We start from the raw sequence: 7,171 nt of genomic DNA on the forward strand, positions 1-7,171 counted from the left end.
CAGTTTTTATTTTGAATACATACAATTTCAAACAACCTGTTTTTGCTTTGTCATTATAGGATATTGTGTTTAGATTGATGAGTAAAAAAAACAACAATTTAATCCATTTTAGAAATAAGGCTGTAACGAAACAAAATATGAAAAAAGTAAAGGGGCCTGAATACTTCCCAAATGCACTGTAAATATCTGGAAGTGATAATGGGAATCAGTCAGATGTTAAAGGTGTCACGGTAGTCTCGTTGAACGTGCACGGTCTCGGGCACGCGCGCAAGAGTGGTATGGTATTAAGCACTTGAAATTACTTGGTGCTGACATAATTTTCCTACAAGAAACGTACATAAAAGCCACCGAGCAGCGGCATCTGAGATCCAATTGGATTTCTCAAGTTTATCAATCACCCTTCTCTTCCAAAGCTGGAGGTGTTGTTATTCTCGCTCGATAAAACATCCCTTTTCAACTCTCGTCCATGTCTACCGGCCCACATGGTAGGTACATCATAATATCAGGGAATATGAACTCTTTCCCTGTCACCCTATTGAACGTCTATGGTGTTATTGAACGTCTTTCCCTGTTACCCTATTGAACGTCTATGGCGTTACTGAACGTCTTTCCCTGTCACCCTATTGAACGTCTATGGTGTTATTGAACGTCTTTCCCTGTTACCCTATTGAACGTCTATGGCGTTACTGAACTTCTTTCCCTGTCACCCTATTGAACATATTTCTGATTTGATTTACCAATAATCCAAATTGTTGGAGGCGATTTTAATTGTTACCTTGATCCGTATCTTGACAGACTGTCTACACTCCACTCTACTCCACCAAATAGGTGGAGTAGGTTCTGAATAATCTAATCCTATTCAAGAATCTAGTGGACATCTGGAGACTAACATCCCACAGACAGACTCCTCATTCTCCTCTCATGTTCACAAGTCTTATTCTAGAATCCACTACTTCCTAATAGATTCCAAATTGATACCCAATGTGCTCAATTCGAAATACCATAGCGTCTTAATAAGTGATCATAGTCCAATTATATTGTCCCTCAATCTTTTCTTTACCAAAACAGAATTACAGTTGGCGTTTTAACTCCTCCGTGATTGCAGACCAAGCATTCATTGAGTGCATGACAGCCAAGTTGAATGAGTTCCTCAAGACTAATGACACAGGAGTGCTATCTGATTCTACACTATGGGTAAACTTTTAAAGTGGTTGTGAGAGGTCAAATGATTTTACATGAGTCTGCTATAAAAAAGGGAATGTCATGTGACTGGAGGAGAGGGTAAAACATGACCAGCTTTAGAAGCATACAGACCTTCACTCTCTCAGGTCGACTACAACCATTTTCACAAATTGTAAATATGAATACAGCTGTTTTCTTGGTACTGAGACAAAAACTATTTGAACTTAGGGACAAGCCCGGGAAAGTTGCTGGCAAGACAACTAAAGGGAGCACAGGCCAATAGAGCAATCCATAAAATCCGGTCTGGGGCGGACATCTTGCCGACTAGATCCTAAAGAGATAAACAACTACTTCAAAGACTTTTACTCCGAGCTATACTCTTCCAGATCCGATGCCTCTAGTTCCGATGTATCAGCCTTCTTTGACTCCATCAGCCTGCCAAAACTTGATGATAGCGCCAAAAAAAAGAATTGGACTCAAATTTCACAACAGAGGGGAAAAAAATTGAGGCAATAAAAGCTTTCCCACCTGGCAAGGCTGCAGGCCCCCGATGGTTTCGGCTGGGAATTTGATAAAACATTCAGTGTAAGCTCTTGCTCCCCTCTTACTTTGGATGATCACTGACTCAACAGAAAATAACAGTTTGCAGAAATCATTGTATGAAGTCAATATTTGCCTTCTGTTACAAAGGCAGGGAGGAAACAGATCCTGCAAATTATAGACCGATAGCATTACTCAATTAGCGATCCTGTAAATTATAGACCGATAGCATTACTCAATTAGTGATCCTGTAAATTATAGACATATAGCATTACTCAATTAGTGATCCTGCAAATTATAGACCGATGGCATTACTAAATTTCGTTAAAAAAGTAATCACCGAAGTGCTTGCTAACAGGTTGAACAAACATGTAACAACCATTATTCATCCGGATCAGACAGGGTTTTATCCACGGCAGGTTCTCTTTTTATAATGTGCTCAGGCTGCTTAACATTCTGTATGCAAATCATGGGAAAGGCTCCAAGGAGGCTATTATATATCACTAGATGCTCAGAAAGCGTTTGATCTTATAGAACGTTCATACATGTTCCAAGCACTCAGTCGGTTTGGATTTGGCAGCTCATTTAACACCTGGGTCAAAATGCTCTATTCCTGCCCAACATCCTCTATTCTGACCAATAGCGACAAATCCAGTCCCTTTGAACTACCGAGATCTGTCCAGCAGGGTTGCCCACTCAGTCCTCTGCTCTTCGCTGTCGCCCGTTCGACCCCTAGGAGATACAAATAAGGGATCATCCTAATATCCAAGGTCTTAAGGTAGGAAACATAGAAGGCCGCAGACGATGTGCTTCTATACCTTTCGGACCCAGCAGCTTCTGTCCGTAGCCTGTTACACCTAATCAATTCATTTGGCAAACTATCTGGCTATAGAATAGATTGGGGCAAACGTGATCTCATGTGTCTCTCAGGCAATATTACAGCAAGTGAGCTAGAGAGGATACCATTTAAAGCGGTGCATGACCACTTAACTTTTTTTTTCATTTTTTTTTCATTTGATTAATTTATATAAATAAAGATCAGCTTAATATTGTAGATAGATTGTAACTTCCATCAATGTAATTGTCTGCATCACTTCCAATCCCCCATGTTTTTTTATATACATACTCCCCTTTATTACTTTTCAACCCCGCCATCCTTTCCCTACTTGGGGTAAATTAGTGAACAACAATGCCCAGGCCTCTACTTCCAGCCTATACTTACTATCTACACCTTATGGACACAGTCAATTCGACAATAATTCTATTTTATTTGTTTTTGCTCCTGACCACTTAACTTACCTGGGACAAAAAAATCCCTAGAAACCCAAAGCTCCTCTTCAAGCTCATCTACAGTGAGCTGGTTGCGAAGCTATATTGCCTCTTTCTATGACGGGGCGCATTAATGCCATAAAAATGGTTCCTCTTCCCAGGTTCCTTTATCTTTGCCAGAATCTTCAAATTTTTCTTACCTCTTCATTTTTTCAAAACATTGGACTCGACAATCATGCCATTTGTCTGGGGTTACAAAAGCCCCATCGTATTTGTAAAGCCCACTTGCAAAAGCCAAAGGAACATGGTGGCATAGGCCTACCCATCTTTAAACATTACTACCGTGCTGCAAATGCCAGGGCATTAAACCTACTGGCAACTGGGTTTAACTGATAAATTGGACACGGTTGCCCCCCTGTGGCTAAATATGGAAGTCAAGACTGCAACAAATTCCTCTCTTCCAGACTTGCTTTTCTCCTAAGCAGAGTGCCCAAAACAAACCGACAGGCAACAACTTTTGATTTGAGAAATTCTTTAAGAATTTGAAACCAGATTAAGCATGTTTATAAGGTGCTTGATATCTCTGTATACACCCCAATATGCTTTAATCATTATTTTTGTTCCATCTCGGTCTGATAAGTTGTTTGTTGAGTGGAGGAATTTGTAAGTCGCTCTGGATAAGAGCGTCTGCTAAATGACGTAAATGTAATGTAAAATGTAAGAAGGGACTGGCCACAATATAAGATCTCTCCAATTAAAATAACAAATTTGAACTATTCCACTCACATTTCTTCTGCTATTTACAAGTCAGACACTATGTCAAAGGGAAAATTCAAAATGTTGAAACCCTCCATGTACAACATTAATTTTATTATCTGCTAAAGTGCCCTCCCAACTCAAAACACCTCCTCTCACAGTTTGTCTCCTTTTCTCCAACTATACAGACGCCTCTACTAGTCATCTCAAGGAGACCTGGGGTAAACAGTTAAATATTGAGATCTCAGATGATCTATGGGGAGAAGCCCTGTCTACAATTCACTCCTGTTCCATCAATGCCAGATATCAATTGATACAATACAAAGTCATGCATAGACTTCATTACTCCAAAACCAAATGACATAGAGTTTACCCCCCCCCCAGGTGTCCCCACTGTGTGACAAATGTAAAGTCTCGAAGGGTTCATCAACTCATCTTTTTTGGCTCTGCCCACTACTTCATAATTTTTGGGTGAACATCCTTGATTGGTATTCAAAGGTATATGAGAGGGCCATTGTACCTGACCCATAACTTTCTCTCTTTGGCTACCCAGTCTGTTCTGAGATCGTCCTACGAGGAACAACAGACTGATGTCTGGAATGGTGGCTGTTAAAAAAAAAAAGTATCCTCACAGAATGGGAAGTCACCCACCCCCTCTTGCTTCCATAGATGGCTCGCAGAAATGATTTAACGCCATAAACATAGAAAATATTTGTTTTCTCAGGACTAACTCCTCCAGCAGATTTGTCAACATTTGGGGTCTGTCTCTGGACAGATTGTGAACACTGACTAGGAATGCTTATCGTTCTAACGGTCATATAGTTCTATTCTTGTCTCTTTTAAGCAAAACTTCACGTCATATGTCTGGCAGCTGTGTTTATTTATTTTTGTGTGTGTTTTTGTTTTGTACTAAATTCTAAAAGAAAATCATTAAAAATATATATATAAAATATTTTGTGTTGTCGGTGGCACTACTTTTGTAAGGTCATTACTTTTGTAGTGGTCATGAGTCATGACACCTGCAGTAAGGTCACCGGTAAAGTGGATTAAAAAGGTTTGCTGAAAGAGGTTCTCATGCTCAGCAAATACCTGTGGGCAGATTGCTGTCTTGTACTAGGGTTTGTTTCTGAACCAGATCATCATTTCACAGCCTGAATGTCCTGTGTCTGCCTCAGGCATTAAATGATGCAGAATCTTAACATTATATTTCTGTCTCAACCATATGGTTCCCCAACAAGGAAAATAAGAAGTACTGTTTCAGTTCCACATGACAGTAACCACACAGGCATCATAATGGGCTAAATAGTTTGTTTAGTAACTTGCCACTTTGACATTTTCACCACTCTCCCAATCTCAGCCCTTTCATGACCCATTCAAATAATGTGTTGTCCAAGCAGGTAACACATACAATATCCCAGTGTGCATCTGGCTCCACGAAACCTACCCCCAGAGCCATGAGGAAGCAAGTCAATAACACCCAGGGCTGTCTAGTGAATCCCACACAGGGTTGTCTGGTGCCCAGTGAATACCACCCAGGGTTGTCTAGTGAATACCACCCAGTGTGGTCTGGTGTCTAGTGAATACCACCCAGGGTTCTCTAGTAAATGCCACCCAGTGTGGTCTGGTGTCTAATGAATACCACCCATTGTGGTCTGGTGTCTAGTGAATACCACCCAGTGTGGTCTGGTGTCTAGTGAATACCACCCAGGGTTGTCTGGTATCTAGTGAATACCACCCAGTGTGGTCAGGTGTCTAGTGAATATCACCCAGGGTTGTCTAGTGTCTAGTGAATACCACATAGGGTTGTCTATTGAATTCCACCCAAGTTTATGTGGTGTTTTGTGAATACCACCCAGGGTTGTCTGGTGTCTAGAAATTAACACCCATGGTTGTCTGGTGTCTACCACCCAGGGTTGTCTGGTGTCTAGTGAATACCACCCATGGTTGCCTGGTGTGTAGTGATACCACCCAGGGTTGTCTTGTGTCTAGTGAATACCGCTCAGGGTTATCTGGTGAATAGTGAATACCACCCAGGGTTGTCTAGTGAATACCACCCAGTGTGGTCTGGTGTCTAGTGAATACCACCCAGGGTTGCCTGGTGTCTAGTGAACACCACCCAGGGTTGCCTGGTGTCTAGTAAACACCACCCAGGGTTGTCTAGTGAATACCACCCAGGGTTGTCTAGGGAATACCACCCAGGGTTGTCTAGGGAATACCACCCAGGGTTGTCTAGGGAATACCACACAGGGTTGTCTAGGGAATACCACACAGGGTTGTCTAGGGAATACCACACAGGGTTGTCTAGTGAACACCACCCAGTGTGGTCTGGTGTCTAGTGAATACCACCCAGGGTTGTCTAGTGAATACCACCCAGGGTTGACTATTGAATACCACCCAGGGTTGACTAGTGAATACCACCCAGGGTTGTCTAGTGAATACCACCCAGGGTTGACTAGTGAATACCACCCAGGGTTGACTAGTGAATACCACCCAGGGTTGACTAGTGAATACCACCCTGAGTTGTCTAGTGAATACCACCCAGGGTTGACTAGTGAATACCACCCAGGGTTGTCTAGTGAATACCACCCAGGGTTGACTAGTGAATACCACCCAGGGTTGTCTAGTGAATACCACCCAGGGTTGTCTAGTGAATACCACCCAGGGTTGTCTAGTGAATACCACCCAGGGTTGTCTAGTGAATACCACCCAGGGTTGTCTAGTGAATACCACCCAGGGTTGTGTCCAGTAGGGAGAAAACTCTTTGAAATGAAGTGAAACTGGGGGCGGGACTACCTGGTCTTGTCCAATGAGAAACACAATTTGTAGTTTTCCGTTGCAAACAAACACAATAACCCTCTCTCATGACGACACTGTTCAACTGTACTTAGGAAATACAGAAATAAGGCCATGAACAGTCTACATCAGACTGGGATGAGGACATAAGAACACGTTGGCCTTTGAGGAGCTGAGCTACCAGCTGCTGCTCTAGAGATAACTAAGCAAGCTGTTTACACCTGGCGCTAATATGCGTCCTTGGTCCTGAACTTGTCCACATTATGATGGTATTGTGTCTTTCATCCGTCCACTGTGTCTGCAGTGGGACCACATTTCCTGGTCCCTCCCTGTATGCTAATTATTTGGCAGATATTCTTTCAAAAAAAATATTCACTTATTTATTTGAAGACGCATATTGATGTCATAAGTCAATGGCGCCACCTGTCAATTATTTTAAAAGGTGGGATTACGATGATTTAAATGGTTTCTCTGTCCAGATCCATCTACACTGGTAAGATACCCAGACACAATGAGTGCCTGACTACCTCCGGAGGTGGGCAGGAAGATCTGATCACAATGTGTATTTTAAATCATCTACATCCGTCTACAAATGCGGACACAGTCAGGACAAAGGAGGACACATGTTAGC

Source organism: Coregonus clupeaformis, chromosome 14 (assembly GCF_020615455.1).
Source record: "Coregonus clupeaformis isolate EN_2021a chromosome 14, ASM2061545v1, whole genome shotgun sequence".
NCBI classification, from domain to species: domain Eukaryota; kingdom Metazoa; phylum Chordata; class Actinopteri; order Salmoniformes; family Salmonidae; genus Coregonus; species Coregonus clupeaformis.